The 18,359-nt window shown below is 58.5% G+C and overlaps 1 long non-coding RNA gene across 1 annotated transcript; it reads left to right on the forward strand.

Annotated features, from left to right (window-relative positions):
* The first annotated feature begins 10,544 nt into the window (after positions 1-10,544).
* On the forward strand, positions 10,545-13,631 carry LOC140461116 (uncharacterized). Its single transcript, XR_011954461.1, has 2 exons — positions 10,545-11,995; positions 13,286-13,631. It is a non-coding gene; the product is annotated as an uncharacterized lncRNA (long non-coding RNA).
* The last annotated feature ends 4,728 nt before the right edge of the window (positions 13,632-18,359 follow it).

Raw genomic sequence — 18,359 nt, forward strand, 5'->3', positions numbered from 1 at the left:
AGGGGGTGAGGGGGGGAGTGATGGTGTGAGGGGGTGGGGGGAGTGATGGTGTGAGGGGGTGGGGGGAGTGATGGTGTGAGGGGGTGGGGGAGTGATGGTGTGAGGGGGTGAGAGGGGAGGAGTGATGGTGTGAGGGGGTGGGGGGGAGTGATGGTGTGAGGGGGTGGGGGGAGTGATGGTGTGAGTGGGTGGGGGGAGTGATGGTGTGAGGAGGTGGGGGAGTGATGGTGTGAAGGGGGTGGGGGAGTGATGGTGTGAGGGGGTGAGAGAGGGGGAGTGATGATGTGAGGGGGTGGGGGGAGTGATGGTGTGAGGGGGAGAGAGGGGGAGTGATGATGTGAGGGGGTGAGGGGAGTGATGGTGTGAGGAGGTGGGGGAGTGATGGTGTGAGGAGGTGGGGGGAGTGATGGTGTGAGGGGGTGGGGGGGAGTGATGGTGTGAGGGGGTGGGGGGGAGTGGATGGTGTGGGGGGAGTGATGATGTGAGGGGGTGAGGGGAGTGATGGTGTGAGGGGGTGGGGGGAGTGATGGTGTGAGGGGGTGGGGGAGGATGGTGTGAGGGGGTGAGAGGGGAGGAGTGATGGTGTGAGGGGGTGGGGAGTGATGGTGTGAGGGGTGAGGGGGTGAGGGTGTGAGGGGGTGAGGGGAGGAGTGATGGGTGGGGGGTGAGGGTGGTGTGAGGGGGTGAGGGGTGGGGAGTGATGGTGTGAGGGGGTAGAGAGGGGGAGTGATGGTGTGAGGGGGTGAGGGGAGGTGTGATGGTGTGAGGGGGGAGGGAGTGGTGGTGTGAGGGGTGGGGGAGTGATGGTGTGAGGGGTGGGGGAGTGATGGTGTGAGGGTGGGGGAGTGATGGTGTGAGGGGGTGAGGGGGAGTGATGGTGTGAGGGGGTGGGGGGAGTGATGGTGCGAGGGGGTGAGAGGGGGGAGTGATGGGGCGAGCGGGTGAGAGGGTGAGTGATGGTGTGAGAGGGGGGGTGAGAGGGGGGAGTAATGGTGTGAGGGGTGAGTGATGGTGTGAGGGGAGGGGGGGTGAGGGGGAGTGATGGTGTGAGGGGGTGGGGGGAGTGAGGGGGTGAGGGAGGAGAGATGGTGTGAGGGGGTGAGGGGAGGAGTGATGGTGTGAGGGGGTGAGGGGGGAGTGATGGTGTGAGGGGGGGTGAGGGGTGAGGGGGTGGGGGGGAGTGAGGAGGTGAGGGGAGGAGAGATGGTGTGAGGGGGTGGGGGGAGTGATGGTGTGAGGGCGTGGGGGGAGTGATGGTGTGAGGGGGTGGGGGGGAGTGATGGTGTGAGGGGGTGGGGGGGAGTGATGGTGTGAGGGGGTGGGGGGAGTGATGGTGTGAGGGGGTGGGGGGAGTGATGGTGTGAGGGGGGGAGTGATGGTGTGAGGGGGGTGAGGGGAGGAGTGATGGTGAGGGGGTGGGGGAGGAGTGATGGTGTGAGGGGGGAGTGATGGTGTGAGGGGGTGGGGGGTGTGAGGGGTGGGGGTGTGAGGGGGTGGGGGGGTGAGGGGTGGGGAGAGATGGTGTGAGGGGGTGGGGGGAGTGATGGTGTGAGGGGTGGGGGGGAGTGAGGGGTGAGGGGAGGAGAGATGGTGTGAGGGGGTGGGGGTGATGGTGTGAGGGGGTGGGGGGGAGTGAGGGGGTGAGGGGAGGAGAGATGGTGTGAGGGGTGGGGGGAGTGATGGTGTGAGGGGTGGGGGAGTGATGGTGTGAGGGGGTGAGGGGGGAGTGATGGTGTGAGGGGGTGGGGGAGTGATGGTGTGAGGGGGTGGGGGAGTGATGGTGTGAGGGGGTGAGGGGAGGAGTGATGGTGTGAGGGGGTGGGGGGAGTGATGGTGTGAGGGGGTGGGGGGAGTGATGGTGTGAGGGGGTGAGGGGGAGGAGTGATGGTGTGAGGAGGTGAGAGGGGGAGTGATGGTGTGAGGGGGTGAGGGGAGGAGTGATGGTGTGAGGGGGGTGAGGGGAGGAGTGATGGTGTGAGGGGTGGGGAGGAGTGATGGTGTGAGGGGGAGTGATGGTGTGAGGAGGTGGGGGGAGTGATGGTGTGAGGGGGGTGGGGGGAGTGATGGTGTGAGGGGGTGAGAGGGGGGAGTGATGGTGTGAGGGGGTGAGGGGAGGAGTGATGGTGTGAGGGGGTGAGGGGAGGAGTGATGGTGTGAGAGGGTGAGGGGAGGAGTGATGGTGTGAGAGGGGGGAGTGATGGTGTGAGGAGGTGGGGGGGAGTGATGGTGTGAGGGGGTGGGGGGAGTGATGGTGTGAGGGGGTGGGGGGGAGTGATGGTGTGAGGGGGTGAGGGGAGTGATGGTGTGAGGGGGTGGGGGGAGTGATGGTGTGAGGGGTGAGGGGGGGAGTGATGGTGTGAGGGGGTGAGGGGGGGGTGTGATGGTGTGTGGGGGTGAGGGGGGGGGGTGGTGTGGTGTGAGGGGGTGAGGGGGGGGGGTGATGGTGTGAGGGGGTGGAGGGGGGAGTGATGGTGTGAGGGGGGTGAGGGGGAGGAGTGATGGTGTGAGGGGGTGAGGGGGAGGAGTGATGGTGTGAGGGGGGGGAGTGATGGTGTGAGGGGGTGGGGGGAGGAGTGATGGTGTGAGGGGGTGGGGGGGGAGGGTGATGGTGTGAGGGGGTGGGGGAGTGATGGTGTGAGGGGGTGGGGGGAGGGTGTGGTGGTGTGGGGGGGTGGGGGGAGTGGTGGTGTGGGGGGTGGGGGGGTGTGGGGTGGGGGGTGGTGGGGTGTGGTGTGGGTGGGTGGGGGGGTGGGGTGGTGTGTGGGGGGTGGGGGGGTGTGGTGTGTGGGGTGTGGGGGGGGTGTGGTGGTGGGGGGTGTGGGGGGTGGTGGTGGGGGGGTGGGTGGGGGGTGGGTGTGGGGGGTGGGGGGGGGTGGTGTGGGGGGTGTGGGGGGTGGGGGTGGTGGGGGGGTGGGGGGTGTGGTGTGGGGGGTGGGGGGGAGTGATGGTGTGGGTGGTGGGGGGGGTGTGGGGTGTGGGGGGTGGGGTGGGGTGGTGTGAGGGGGTGGGGGGGGTGTGGGGGTGGGGGGTGGGGGGAGGGGTGTGGTGTGGTGGTGGTGGGGGGTGTGGTGTGGGGGGGGGTGTGGGGGGGTGGGTGGGGGGGTGTGGGTGGGGGTGTGGGGTGGGGGGTGGGGGGTGGTGGGGGTGGTGTGTGGGGGGTGAGGGGGGAGGTGGTGGTGTGGGGGTGAGGGGGGTGGTGTGGGGGGGTGGTGGGTGTGTGGGGGTGGTGGGGGGGGTGGTGGGGTGGGGTGTGGGGGGGTGGGTGGGTGGGGGGTGGGGGTGGTGTGGGGTGGGGGGGTGTGGGGGGTGGGGTGGGTGGGGGGGTGGGTGGTGGTGTGGGGGTGGGGGGGGTGGGGTGTGGGGTGGTGGGGGGTGGGTGGGGTGTGGGGGGTGGGGGGGGGTGGGTGTGGGGGTGGTGGGGGTGTGTGGGGGGTGGGGGGGTGTGGTGGGTGGGGGGGGGGGTGTGTTGGGGGGTGGGGGGTGGTGTGGGGGTGGGGGGGGTGTGGGGTGTGGTGGGGTGGGGGTGTGGGGTGGGTGGGTGTGGGGGGTGGTGGGGGGTGTGTGGGGGTGGGGGTGGTGTGTGGGGGTGGGGGTGGGGGGTGTGTGGGTGGGGGGGTGTGGGGGGTGGGTGTGGTGTGGGGGGTGGGTGGGGGGGTGGTGTGGGTGGTGGGGGGGTGGTGGGGGGGTGGGGGTGGGTGGGGTGGTGGGGGGGGGGTGTGGTGTGAGGGGTGGGGGGGTGTGGGGTGGTGGTGGGTGGGGGGTGTGGTGTGGGGGGGGGGTGTGGTGTGTGGGGGTGGGGGGTGGGGTGGTGGGGTGTGTGGGGTGGGTGTGGGGGGGTGGGTGTGTGGGGGTGGGGGTGGGTGGGGTGTGGGGGTGGGGGTGTGGGTGGTGGGGGGTGGGGTGGTGGGGGTGTGGGGGGGGTGTGGTGGTGTGGTGGGTGGGGGTGTGGTGGGGGTGTGGGGTGGTGGGTGTGGGGTGGGGTGGGTGTGGGGGTGGGGGGGTGGTGTGGGGGTGTGGGGGGGTGTGTGGGGGGGTGGTGGGGGGGTGTGTGGGGTGTGGGGGGGTGGTGGTGTGGGGGTGGGTGGGGGTGTGGTGGGGGGTGTGGGGGGGTGTGGGGGGGGTGTGTGGGTTGTGGGTGGTGGGGGTGGTGTGGTGTGGGGTGGTGGGGGGGTGTGGTGTGGGTGGGGTGGTGGGGGGGGTGTGGTGTGGGGGGTTGGGGGGGGTGTGGTGGTGGGGGGGTGTGTGGGGTGGGTGTGTGGGGTGGGGGGGTGTGGTGGGGGGGGTGGGTGGTGTGTGGTGTGGGGGTGTGTGGGGTGGTGTGAGGGTGGAGGGGTGTGTGAGGTGTGTGGGGTGTGGGTTGGTGGTGTGTGAGGGGGGGAGGTGTGGGTGAGTGGGTGTGTGGGGAGGTGTGTGGTGAGGTGGGTGTGATGGTGAGGGGTGTGAGGGGGGTGTGTGTGGGTGGTGGGTGAGTGGTGTGAGTGGTGAGGTGGGGTGTGTGGGTGGTGTGGGAGGGTGGTGTGATGGGGTGTGAGGGTGTGGAGTGAGTGTGAGATGGTGTGACTGAGAGACAGTGTGAGAGAGGCTGTGTGAGAGTGAGTGTGAGATGGTGTGACTGAGAGACAGTGTGAGAGAGGCTGTGTGAGAGTGAGTGTGAGATGGTGTGACTGAGAGACAGTGTGAGAGAGGCTGTGTGAGAGTGAGTGTGAGATGGTGTGACTGAGAGACAGTGTGAGAGAGGCTGTGTGAGAGTGAGTGTGAGATGGTGTGACTGAGAGACAGTGTGAGAGAGGCTGTGTGAGAGTGAGTGTGAGATGGTGTGACTGAGAGACAGTGTGAGAGAGGCTGTGTGAGAGTGAGTGTGAGATGGTGTGACTGAGAGACAGTGTGAGAGAGGCTGTGTGAGAGTGAGGGTGAGATGGTGTGACTGAGAGACAGTGTGAGAGAGGCTGTGTGAGAGTGAGTGTGAGATGGTGTGACTGAGAGACAGTGTGAGAGAGGCTGTGTGAGAGTGAGTGTGAGATGGTGTGACTGAGAGACAGTGTGAGAGAGGCTGTGTGAGAGTGAGTGTGAGATGGTGTGACTGAGAGACAGTGTGAGAGAGGCTGTGTGAGAGTGAGTGTGAGATGGTGTGACTGAGAGGCTGTGTGAGAGTGAGTGTGAGATGGTGTGACTGAGAGACAGTGTGAGAGAGGCTGTGTGAGAGTGAGTGTGAGATGGTGTGACTGAGAGACAGTGTGAGAGAGGCTGTGTGAGAGTGAGTGTGAGATGGTGTGACTGAGAGGCTGTGTGAGAGTGAGTGTGAGATGGTGTGACTGAGAGACAGTGTGAGAGAGGCTGTGTGAGAGTGAGTGTGAGATGGTGTGACTGAGAGTGTGAGAGAGGCTGTGTGAGAGTGAGTGTGAGATGGTGTGACTGAGAGACAGTGTGAGAGAGGCTGTGTGAGAGTGAGTGTGAGATGGTGTGACTGAGACTGTGAGAGAGGCTGTGTGAGAGTGAGTGTGAGATGGTGTGACTGAGAGACAGTGTGAGAGAGGCTGTGTGAGAGTGAGTGTGAGATGGAGTGACTGAGAGACAGTGTGAGAGAGGCTGTGTGAGAGTGAGTGTGAGATGGTGTGACTGAGAGACAGTGTGAGAGAGGCTGTGTGAGAGTGAGTGTGAGATGGTGTGACTGAGAGACAGTGTGAGAGAGGCTGTGTGAGAGTGAGTGTGAGATGGTGTGACTGAGAGACAGTGTGAGAGAGGCTGTGTGAGAGTGAGTGTGAGATGGTGTGACTGAGAGACAGTGTGAGAGAGGCTGTGTGAGAGTGAGTGTGAGATGGTGTGACTGAGAGACAGTGTGAGAGAGGCTGTGTGAGAGTGAGTGTGAGATGGAGTGACTGAGAGACAGTGTGAGAGAGGCTGTGTGAGAGTGAGTGTGAGATGGTGTGACTGAGAGACAGTGTGAGAGAGGCTGTGTGAGAGTGAGGGTGAGATGGTGTGACTGAGAGACAGTGTGAGAGAGGCTGTGTGAGAGTGAGTGTGAGATGGTGTGACTGAGAGACAGTGTGAGAGAGGCTGTGTGAGAGTGAGTGTGAGATGGTGTGACTGAGAGACAGTGTGAGAGAGGCTGTGTGAGAGTGAGTGTGAGATGGTGTGACTGAGAGACAGTGTGAGAGAGGCTGTGTGAGAGTGAGTGTGAGATGGTGTGACTGAGAGGCTGTGTGAGAGTGAGTGTGAGATGGTGTGACTGAGAGACAGTGTGAGAGAGGCTGTGTGAGAGTGAGTGTGAGATGGTGTGACTGAGAGACAGTGTGAGAGAGGCTGTGTGAGAGTGAGTGTGAGATGGTGTGACTGAGAGGCTGTGTGAGAGTGAGTGTGAGATGGTGTGACTGAGAGACAGTGTGAGAGAGGCTGTGTGAGAGTGAGTGTGAGATGGTGTGACTGAGAGTGTGAGAGAGGCTGTGTGAGAGTGAGTGTGAGATGGTGTGACTGAGAGACAGTGTGAGAGAGGCTGTGTGAGAGTGAGTGTGAGATGGTGTGACTGAGACTGTGAGAGAGGCTGTGTGAGAGTGAGTGTGAGATGGTGTGACTGAGAGACAGTGTGAGAGAGGCTGTGTGAGAGTGAGTGTGAGATGGAGTGACTGAGAGACAGTGTGAGAGAGGCTGTGTGAGAGTGAGTGTGAGATGGTGTGACTGAGAGACAGTGTGAGAGAGGCTGTGTGAGAGTGAGTGTGAGATGGTGTGACTGAGAGACAGTGTGAGAGAGGCTGTGTGAGAGTGAGTGTGAGATGGTGTGACTGAGAGACAGTGTGAGAGAGGCTGTGTGAGAGTGAGTGTGAGATGGTGTGACTGAGAGACAGTGTGAGAGAGGCTGTGTGAGAGTGAGTGTGAGATGGTGTGACTGAGAGACAGTGTGAGAGAGGCTGTGTGAGAGTGAGTGTGAGATGGTGTGACTGAGAGACAGTGTGAGAGAGGCTGTGTGAGAGTGAGTGTGAGATGGAGTGACTGAGAGACAGTGTGAGAGAGGCTGTGTGAGAGTGAGTGTGAGATGGTGTGACTGAGAGACAGTGTGAGAGAGGCTGTGTGAGAGTGTGTGTGAGATGGTGTGACTGAGAGACAGTGTGAGAGAGGCTGTGTGAGAGTGAGTGTGAGATGGTGTGACTGAGAGACAGTGTGAGAGAGGCTGTGTGAGAGTGAGTGTGAGATGGTGTGACTGAGAGACAGTGTGAGAGAGGCTGTGTGAGAGTGAGTGTGAGATGGTGTGACTGAGAGACAGTGTGAGAGAGGCTGTGTGAGAGTGAGTGTGAGATGGTGTGACTGAGACTGTGAGAGAGGCTGTGTGAGAGTGAGTGTGAGATGGTGTGACTGAGAGACAGTGTGAGAGAGGCTGTGTGAGAGTGAGTGTGAGATGGAGTGACTGAGAGACAGTGTGAGAGAGGCTGTGTGAGAGTGAGTGTGAGATGGTGTGACTGAGAGACAGTGTGAGAGAGGCTGTGTGAGAGTGAGTGTGAGATGGTGTGACTGAGAGACAGTGTGAGAGAGGCTGTGTGAGAGTGAGTGTGAGATGGTGTGACTGAGAGACAGTGTGAGAGAGGCTGTGTGAGAGTGAGTGTGAGATGGTGTGACTGAGAGACAGTGTGAGAGAGGCTGTGTGAGAGTGAGTGTGAGATGGTGTGACTGAGAGACAGTGTGAGAGAGGCTGTGTGAGAGTGAGTGTGAGATGGTGTGACTGAGAGACAGTGTGAGAGAGGCTGTGTGAGAGTGAGTGTGAGATGGTGTGACTGAGAGACAGTGTGAGAGAGGCTGTGTGAGAGTGAGTGTGAGATGGTGTGACTGAGAGACAGTGTGAGAGAGGCTGTGTGAGAGTGAGTGTGAGATGGAGTGACTGAGAGACAGTGTGAGAGAGGCTGTGTGAGAGTGAGTGTGAGATGGTGTGACTGAGAGACAGTGTGAGAGAGGCTGTGTGAGAGTGAGTGTGAGATGGTGTGACTGAGAGACAGTGTGAGAGAGGCTGTGTGAGAGTGAGTGTGAGATGGTGTGACTGAGAGACAGTGTGAGAGAGGCTGTGTGAGAGTGAGTGTGAGATGGTGTGACTGAGAGACAGTGTGAGAGAGGCTGTGTGAGAGTGAGTGTGAGATGGTGTGACTGAGAGACAGTGTGAGAGTGAGTGTGAGATGGAGTGACTGAGAGACAGTGTGAGAGAGGCTGTGTGAGAGTGAGTGTGAGATGGTGTGACTGAGAGACAGTGTGAGAGAGGCTGTGTGAGAGTGAGTGTGAGATGGTGTGACTGAGAGACAGTGTGAGAGAGGCTGTGTGAGAGTGAGTGTGAGATGGTGTGACTGAGACTGTGAGAGAGGCTGTGTGAGAGTGAGTGTGAGATGGTGTGACAGAGACAGTGTGAGAGAGGCTGTGTGAGAGTGAGTGTGAGATGGTGTGACTGAGAGACAGTGTGAGAGAGGCTGTGTGAGAGTGAGTGTGAGATGGTGTGACTGAGAGACAGTGTGAGAGAGGCTGTGTGAGAGTGAGTGTGAGATGGTGTGACTGAGAGACAGTGTGAGAGAGGCTGTGTGAGAGTGAGTGTGAGATGGTGTGACTGAGAGACAGTGTGAGAGAGGCTGTGTGAGAGTGAGTGTGAGTTGGTGTGATGGGATGAGAGTGGGAAATGTGAGGCAGCAACTGCGAGGTTAAAAGGGGGAGAGTGAATATGGGGCAAAAGGGAATGATGGAAGGGGATGGAGTGAGAGAGGCTGCGTGACTGTGCCACTTCCCTCGCTCCCTGCGTGGAATTGGACACCAAGCATCGGGGGAATGAGGAACTTCCTGTGTCACCCCACTATCCTTGCAGTCCTGGTGCACAGAACCTCCCCTACTCTGGGTTACGGGGAGAGTAGGGAGCATGTAATGGAGATCCAGATGTGTGAACACTCCTCCTTCCAGTGAACCAACATGGAGGGCTCACAGACGGTGCAGCGGAAGATGAACAAGTCGCCGTGCCCCACCTGTGTCCTCCTGCATTAGACAGTGAGGGAGTGACAGATAGGTTCTTCAGAATGTGCCAGTTGAAAATGAGAAGGTGGTGGAGGCTGTGTAATTGCTCCCTGTCACTCGCATGTGGATGTTGCTTTGTCCCTGGAATATCCCAAATGGCCAGACCCAGAGATGGAGTCCCCGTGAGGGTGGGTGGTGTTACTCAGTGGTGAGAGGAGGAGATTGGCGCAAATGTCCAGTCAGTGGTCACCTCAGTGAGGTGAGGAGAGAGAGAGAGAGGGAGACAACGTGCCAGATGGAGTTTGCTCAGCCCTTCTCCAATTCACCACCTCTCTGTTCCCTCGTGCTGGCTGCGGTCATGGTGCGGGGTTGGTTTCAGGCAACACTCAGGCCACTCTCCTTGAGATGACAGTCAGAGAGAAAGCCATGGCTCCTTGCCATGTGGTTCCCGCAAGTTGGGCAGAGTAATCAAATCCAGGCCCAGCACTTTTCTGGTGAGCTTCCAGAATGCTTTCCTCTCTCAGTTAGCTTCAGTTGCTGCACGGGCCCAAAGGTGCAGTGTGCACAGTCAGGGATGGGGAGAGAGGGGATGAAGATATGCAAATCTTCCAGGGTGCCTGGGATAGGGTTAGGACGGAGCCACATTTCCTGGGTTTTGTTCACTCAGTCACTGCATACTGGAGGTAGGGACAGGGCGAGGACTGGACCACCTTCTCTGTTCAGTCCTCGATCTTGCTCTGCTCCATTCACTGACTTGTCACTGCTTCACAACCCGCTCCCCCTCCAGTTCCTTCAACATCTTTGACAAATGAAGCCCTTTGTTGGCAGGACAGTTTAAATGTTGTGTCCACTTCTGGGTACCTCATCTTCTTTCCAGTGGTGAGTGCTTTCAGGGCTCAGTCCTGCTGAGAGCACAGAGGATTAGTGTCCCGTCTTTAGTGTTAAAACCCAGCTCAGACACAGACCATTTGGACCATCCATGTGAGACTCCTACACACTGTCCTCTTCATTGCGGCGTAGATAAGGAAACTAGCAGCCTTTCGGCCCTTTGAGCCTCCTTCACTGTCCACTGTGATCATAACTGATCCTCGATCTCAACACAGAATTCCTGCTTTCTCCGCATATCTTTTAAAATCGAAAGATTTCTCAATCTCTTTCTTGTGTATATTTTGATGATCTGGCGTCTCCAGCCTTGTGGGGTGTCCTCTGAATAAGGAAATGTTTCCTGACCTCAGCCCTACCCCATATCCTGAAACTGTGAACTTTAGCTCCAGACTCCCCTTCCAGAGGAAGCATCCTCCCTGATCATTCAGTCTGTCGAGCCCTGTTCGCATTGTATACGTTTCTAGTGAAGACCAGGCCCAGTTGAACCAAATTGATCTCCTCACACAATCCTGCCATCCCCAGTGCAGAACCTCCACTGCACTTACTCAGCAGCCAGTATATCATCATTGATGTTATTCAAATCAATCTGTTCAGAGATGTTATTACACACCTTTCAGGAGTAAGGGGGGGGGGGGGGGGGACTTGGAGCTGGGTTTACCCAATTCAGAAGTAGGGGCAGTACCAGTGCACCACCATCGGCCTCCCAGTATGTAGGGAGACCAAATCTGCACGCGATATTCCTGGTGAGGACTCACCAAGCCTCTGTTTAATCTGCAGTGAACATACACAGTAGGTGCAGACAAAGGGCAGTTGGCTCCCTTGATACAATCCTGGTTGATCATTGAACTCTTGAGCCTGTTCATGATTTTGTCCGTGCCCTATGATTCCCCTTCACCCAAGGCGCTATATCCAACACCTTCTGGAGTCAAGCAATGCTCTGACCTTGACTGTTTGGTTGTGAATTCTGCACACTCCCCACTCTGGGTGAAGACATGTCTTCTCAGTCCGAAATGATTTACCCGCTTTGACCCCTGGTACTGGACATCCCCTGTCCCCTGTCCCCTTCCCCCCCCCCCCCCCAAAACCGGGAACATCCTTCATGCCTTGTCTTGTTCTGTTGGTATCTCTCAGGCTTCTATGCAACTCCATTCTCTCAACTCCAGTGAATATAGTCCTAACCAATTCAAACCTATCCTGTTTTGTCAGCCCTGTCGTCCCAGAAGTCAGTCCGGGTAAACGTTCACTGCACTCCCTCTTTAGCAAGAATAAGGAGAGCAAAACTGTGCCCAGTATTCCAGGTGTGGTACAATTGCAGCAAGACATCCCTGCTCCTGTATTATAATCGTCTTGCTATGAAGGCCAATGTGTGCGTTCCCAATGTGTCGAACCTAATCCCTATCTCCCTTTGTGCCTTTATTAGACTTTGCATCAACATTCACAATAATGTTCAGTCAACAGCTGCTTGTGTGAGTGAACCTTGCATCCTCACTGGTCTCTGGGAAAACATTGACCCTGAATTCCTGATTGGATTTATTATCTTCCAGAGCAGATTATTTCTTTTCCTCCTTCATAGGATTTGAACCGTTGTCCTCAGGACATAATGTCCAGTCATCCAAAGGCCCAAGCTTATCACTGCGTCCCCTCGAAATTCTTCCCCCAGTCCAGTCTCTCATGAGTCTCATTGTAATTAATGGTGGACTCTTAAATGCCCTCAGAAATGGTCTGGCAAACTGCCCAGAGCAATTGTGGGTGTGCAGTAACTTCCAGTGGCCTTCCTGTGAATTAATTTTCCCAACCTGCCACTGGCTCCAATCTCACTCCATCCTCTACCTGTTACAGAGTCCTAGGTCGGGGCCACAGAGCCCCAAGCCAGGCCCCTAATCGAGATTCAGTACAAGTTCTAACAACCTCTCTGCCTTTCGATTCTATGCAGCTGGAATCGAAGTGGTTGTGCGTTGTTATCGAAGCTTTCCGAGAGATTGAAAAGCATCTTGTCACTTTTTCTCTTCACCACCTTCGCTCCAACAAGAGTTGCCTTCCAGGCTGTCTTTCTGACCCTCTGCGCAGAGGCCAGTGAGTGGTCCACCGTTGGAAGACTTTTGAGATTGAGATTGGTCCCTTCAGGGCCAATGGGCGTGGGATGGTGAGCGCAATCATAAGGAGTTTTGTTTAATTTTTTTTGTTGGTGTGAATCTACTGCCATGTGACAAATGAAATCGTTAATTGAAGAAGATCAAGCCTCCTGCAGTAATAAAAATGAAGGAAGGGTAGGAAGAGAGGACAAGGACTAAATTAAAATGGGGATGTGGAAGGGGGAAATAACTCCTAACCCCTGTTTGTGAAACCTGGTGTGAATTTGGCAAGCGTGTATGATTTTGTGCTGTTTGGTGATTGGTGTATCTCAAACATCCCCACCCCACACCATCCCCACAAACCAAATCTCTCAGTAGATCCGATACCATTTATCACCAGCTGCATCTCCTGGGAATGATGCACCCAGATATTTGGGAGGGCTGACTTTTACTGAGCTGAAAATGTGTTGCTGGAAAAGCGCAGCAGGTCAGGCAGCATCCAAGGAGCAGGAGAATCGACGTTTCGGGCATCAGCCCTTCTACAGGAATGAGGAAAGTGTGCCCAGCAGGCTAAGATAAAAGATAGGGAGGAGGGACTTGGGGGAGGGGCGTTGGAAATGCGATAGGTGGAAGGAGGTCAAGGTGAGGGTGATAGGCCGGAGTGGGGGTGGGGGCGCAGAGGTCAGGAAGAAGATTGTAGGTTAGGAACGCGGTGCTGAGTTCGAGGGTTGGGACTGAGACAAGGTGGGGGGAGGGGAAATGAGGAAACTGGAGAAATCTGAGTTCATCCCTTGTGGTTGGAGGGTTCCTAGGCGGAAGATGAGGCGCTCTTCCTCCAACCGTCGTGTTGCTATGGTCTGGTGATGGAGGAGTCCAAGGACCTGCATGTCCTTGGTGGAGTGGGAGGGGGAGTGGAAGTGTTGAGCCACGGGGTGGTTGGGTTGGTTGGTCCAGGTGTTCCAGAGGTGTTCTCTGAAATGTTCCGCAAGTAGGCGGCCTGTCTCCCCAATATAGAGGAGGTCACATCGGGTGCAGTAAATAATGTGTGTGGAGGTGCAGGTGAATTTGTGGTGGATATGGAAGTATCCCTTGGGGCCTTGGAGGGAAGTAAGGGGGGAGGTGTGGGCGCAAGTTTTGCATTTCTTGTGGTTGCAGGGGACGGTGCCGGGAGTGAAGGTTGGGTTGGTGGGGGGTGTGGACCTGACAAGGGAGTCGCGGAGGGAGTGGTCTTTCCGGAATGCTGATAGGGGAGGGGAGGGAAATATATCCCTGGTGGTGGGGTCCGTTTGGAGGTGGCGGAAATGACGACGGAATTTAAAGTGGCACATTTGTAAGGAGAAAGCTCTCTGTCTCTACTGCAGCTCCTGGAAAATTGTCTCGACTGGAGCTGAAAATCGCCCTTCGGCCGACTTCACTTTGTTTCATAATTTCAAAAGAAAGACGTGGACTTGTCCAGTCATTATGTTACGGCTTGCAGGGGAGGAGGAACCAGCCACTGTCTTTCCTGTGGTAACAGCAGGGTGGGAACTGAAAGGATGACTTCATTTTGGACTGCAACATGTTTCTGAGACGCACTGGAATGGCGATCGGCGCGATGTGAATGAAACCCTTTTTTTCTTTCTCAGTATATATTTATTGTACATTGACAATTCCCTCTGCCCCCATGTATGTCCCCACGTTAATGCAATAAACTGTGAATCGATCCAATGCATTATTCGCCATATGGTCCTGATGTAACCTCCACTGCAGCTGTGTAGAATTTATTGGTGTTTGTGCTGAGATTTCTCCCAGCTGCCCTTGCATCTCTGTTGACCAATATCTTCCTGATCCCTGACCGTGCACAATGGCCGAGCCAGCTACATCCATAAAAGAATTATGTTAGGGAAAAAAAAAAGCACCTGTATTTTGTCATCTCCAAGTGACGGTGTTGCTGCTGTGACTCAATGTCAGAAACAGGAGTTCCTCTGCCATTCGATAGGATTAGAGGTGATCTGCCATTCTCACATCTACTCTCCCACCTTTTCCCGAGAAAATGTCAAACCCGGACTAATCGAGATGGATGTGTTCTCCTGTAAACGTACAGGCAGCCAGCAGATAATTTGATTTTCTTTTTTCCCCATTTCCACACTACTGCCTAACTGCGGTACTGCTTATATTTCGAGGAGTAAGTGAGGACTGCAGATGCTGGAGATCAGAGCTGAAAATGTGTTGCTGGGAAAGCTTATATTTCCCCCAGCACCCGTATTGTGTCTCCGCAAGCAGAAGATGTGATGCAGACCAGTGATGCCCTTTTCCTGGGTCTTATCGTCGCTAAAAAACAAAGTGGTACGCTCTGCAAGATGAGTGGGCACTGTCGGAGGGTCAGTGCTGAGGGAGGGGGCACTGTCGGAGGGTCATGGCTGAGGGAGGGGGCACTGTCGGGGGGTCAGTGTTGAGGGAGTGGGAACTGTCGGGGGGTCAGTGCTGAGGGAGGGGGCACTGTCGGAGGGTCAGTGCTGAGAGAGTGGGCACTGTTGGAGGGTCAGTGCTGAGGGAGTGGGCACTGTTGGAGGGTCCGTGCTGAGGGAGTGAGCACTGTGGGTGTGTCAGTGCTGAGGGAGTGGGCACTGTCGGAGGGTCAGTGCTGAGGGAGTGGGCACTGTCGGAGGGTCAGTGCTGAGGGAGTGGGCACTGTCGGAGGGTCAGTGCTGAGGGAGTGGGCACTGTCGGAGGGTCAGTGCTGAGGGAGTGGGCACTGTCGGAGGGTCAGCACTGAGGGAGCGGGCACTGTCAGTGGGTCAGCACTGAGGGAGCGGGCACTGTCGGGGGGTCAGCGCTGAGGGAGTGGGCACTCTTGGAGGGTCAGCGCTGAGGGAGTTGGCACTGTCGGAGCGTCAGTGCTGAGGGAGTGGGCACTGTCGGAGGGTTAGTGCTGAGGGAGTGGGCACTGTCGGAGGGTCAGTGCTGAGGGAGAGGGCACTGTCAGAGGGTCAGTGCTGAGGGAGTGGGCACTGTCAGTAGGTCAGCGCTGAGGAAGCGGGCACTCTCGGGGGGTCAGCGCTGAGGGAGTGGGCACTCTCGGAGGGTCAGTGTTTAGGGAGTTGGCACTGTCGGAGCGTCAGTGCTGAGGGAGGGGGCACTGTCGGAGGGTTAGTGCTGAGGGAGTGGGCACTGTCGGAGGGTCAGTGCTGAGGGAGTGGGCACTGTCGGAGGGTCAGTGATCAGGGAGTGGGCACTGTCAGTAGGTCAGCGCTGAGGGAGCGGGCACTGTCGGGGGGTCAGCGCTGAGGGAGTGGGCACTCTCGGAGGGTCAGTGTTGAGGGAGTGCTGCACTGTGGGAGTGTCAGTGCTGAGGGAGTGGGCACTGTTGGAGGGTCAGTGCTGAGGGAGTGGGCACTGTCGGAGGGTCAGTGATCAGGATTGGGCTCTGTCGGAGGGTCAGTGCTGAGGGAGTTGGCACTGTCGGGGGGTCAGTGCTGAGGGAGTGCTGCACTGTGGGAGTGTCAGTGCTGAGGGAGTGGGCACTGTCGGAGGGTCAGTGCTGAGGGAGTGGGCTCTGTCGGAGGGTCAGTGCTGAGGGAGTGGGCACTGTCGGAGGGTCAGTGCTGAGGGAGTGCTGCACTGTGGGAGTGTCAGTGCTGAGGGAGTGGGCACTGTTGGAGGGTCAGTGCTGAGGGAGTGGGCACTGTCGGGGGGTCAGTGCTGAGGGAGTGGGCACTGTCGGAGGGTCAGTGCTGAGGGAGGAGGCACTGTCGGAGGGTCCGTGCTGAGGGAGTGGGCACTGTCGGAGTGTCAGTGTTGAGGGAGTGGGCACTGTCGGAGGGTCAGTGATCAGGGATTGGGCTCTGTCGGAGGGTCAGGGCTGAGGGAGGGGGCACTGTCGGAGGGTCAGTGTTGAGGGAGTGGGCACAGTCGGAGGGTCAGTGTTGAGGGAGTGCTGCACTGTCGGAGAGTCAGTGTTGAGGGAGTGCTGCACTGTGGGAGTGTCAGTGCTGAGGGAGTGGGCACTGTTGGAGGGTCAGTGCTGAGGGAGTGCTGCACTGTGGGAGTGTCAGTGCTGAGGGAGTGGGCACTGTTGGAGGGTCAGTGCTGAGGGAGTGGGCACTGTCGGGGGGTCAGTGCTGAGGGAGTGGGCACTGTCGGAGGGTCAGTGCTGAGGGAGGAGGCACTGTCGGAGGGTCCGTGCTGAGGGAGTGGGCACTGTCGGAGGGTCAGTGTTGAGGGAGTGGGCACTGTCGGAGGGTCAGTGATCAGGGATTGGGCTCTGTCGGAGGGTCAGGGCTGAGGGAGGGGGCACTGTCGGAGGGTCAGTGTTGAGGGAGTGGGCACAGTCGGAGGGTCAGTGTTGAGGGAGTGCTGCACTGTCGGAGAGTCAGTGTTGAGGGAGTAGGCACTCGCGAAGGGTCATTGCTGAGGGAGTGGGCACTGTCGGGGGGTCAGTTCTGAGGGAGTGGACACTGTCGGAGGGTCAGTGCTGAGGGAGTGGGCGCTGTCGGACGGTCAGTGCTGAAGGAGTGGGTACTGTCGGACGGTCAGTGCTGAAGGAGTGGGCACTGCCGGAGGATCAGTGCTGAGGGAGTGTGCACTGTGGGAGGATCAGTGCTGAGAGAGTGGGCACTGTTGGAGGGTCAGTGCTGAGGGAGTGGGCACTGTCGGAGGGTCCGTGCTGAGGGAGTGGGCACTGTCGGAGGGTCAGTGCTCAGGGATTGGGCACTGTCGGAGGGTCAGTGCTGAGGGAGGAGGCACTGTCGGAGGGTCAGTGCTGAGGGAGTGGGCGCTGTCAGAGGGTCAGTGCTGAGGGAGGGGACACTCTCGGATCGTCAGTGCTGAGGGAGTGAGCACTGTCGGAGGGTCAGTGCTGAGTGAGTTGGCACTGTCGGAGGGCCAGTGCTGAGGGAGGGGGCACTGTCGGAGGGTCAGTGTTGAGGGAGTGCTGCACTGTTGGAGGGTCAGTGTTGAGGGAGTAGGCACTGTCGGAGGGTCAGGGCTGAGGGAGTGGACACTGTTGGAGGGTCAGTGCAGAGGGGGTTGGCACTGTCGGAGGGTCAGTGCTGAGGGAGGGGGCACTGTCGGAGGGTCAGTGCTGAGGGACGGGGCACTGTCGGAGGGTCAGTGCTGAGGGAGTGGGCGCTGTCGGAGGGTCAGTGCTGAGGGAGTGGGCACAGTCGGAGGGTCAGTGCTGAGGGAGCGGGCACTGTCGGAGGGTCCGTGCTGAGGGAGTGGGCACTGTCGGAGGGTCAGTGCTCAGGGATTGGGCTCTGTCGGAGGGGCAGTGCTGAGAGAGGAGGCACTGTCGGAGGGTCAGTGCTGAGCGAGTGGGCGCTGTCGGAGGGTCAGTGCTGAGGGAGGGGACACTGTCGGAGGGTCAGTGCTGAGGGAGGGGACACTGTCGGAGGGTCAGTGCTGAGGGAGGGGGCACTGTCGGAGGGTCAGTGTTGAGGGAGTGTTGCACTGTCGGAGGGTCAGTGTTGAGGGAGTAGGCACTCTCGGAGGGTCAGTGCTGAGGGAGGGGGCACTGTCGGAGGGTCAGTGTTGAGTGAGTGGACACTGTCGGAGGGTCAGTGCTGAGGGAGGGGGCACTGTCGGAGGGTCAGTTTTGAGGGAGTGGACACTGTCGGAGGGTCAGTGCTGAGGGACAGGGCGCTGTCGGAGGGTCAGTGCTGAGGGAGTGGGCAGTGTCGGAGGGTCAGTGCTGAGGGAGTGGGCACTGTCGGAGGGTCAGTGCTGAGGGAGTGGGCACTGTCGGAGGGTCAGTGCTCAGGGATTGGGCTCTGTCGGAGGGTCAGTGTTGAGGGAGTGCTGCACTGTCGGAGAGTCAGTGTTGATGGAGTAGGCACTCGTGGAGGGTCAGTGCTGAGGGAGTGGGCGCTGTCGGAGGGTCAGTGCTGAGGGAGTGAGTGCTGTCGGAGGGTCAGTGCTGAGGGAGTGGGCGCTGTCGGAGGGTCAGTGCTGAGGGAGTGGGCACTGTCGGAGGGTCAGTGCTGTAGGAGTGGGCACTGTCGGAGGGTCAGTGCTGAGGGAGTGTGCACTGTGGGAGGATCAGTGCTGAGGGAGGAGGCACTGTCAGAGGGTCACTGCTGAGGGAGTGGGCACTGTCGGAGGGTCACTGCTGAGGGTGTGGGCTCTGTCGGAGGGGCAGTGCTGAGGGAGTGGGCACTGTCGGATGGTCAGTGCTGAGGGAGCAGACACTGTCGGAGGGTCAGTGCTGAGGGAGGGGGCACTGTCGAAGGGTCAGTGTTGAGGGAGTGCTGCACTGTCGGAGGGTCAGTGTTGAGTGAGTGGACACTCTCAGAGGGTCACTGCTGAGGGAGTGGGCACTGTCGGACGTTCAGTGTTGAGGGAGTGCTGCACAGTCGGAGGGTCAGTGCTGAGGGAGTGGGCTCTGTCGGAGGGGCAGTGCTGAGGGATGGGCACTGTCGGAGGGTCAGTGCTGAGGGAGTGGGCACTGTTGGAGGG

Source organism: Chiloscyllium punctatum, chromosome 36, assembly GCF_047496795.1.
Source record: "Chiloscyllium punctatum isolate Juve2018m chromosome 36, sChiPun1.3, whole genome shotgun sequence".
In the NCBI taxonomy this organism is placed as follows: Eukaryota; Metazoa; Chordata; class Chondrichthyes; order Orectolobiformes; family Hemiscylliidae; genus Chiloscyllium; species Chiloscyllium punctatum.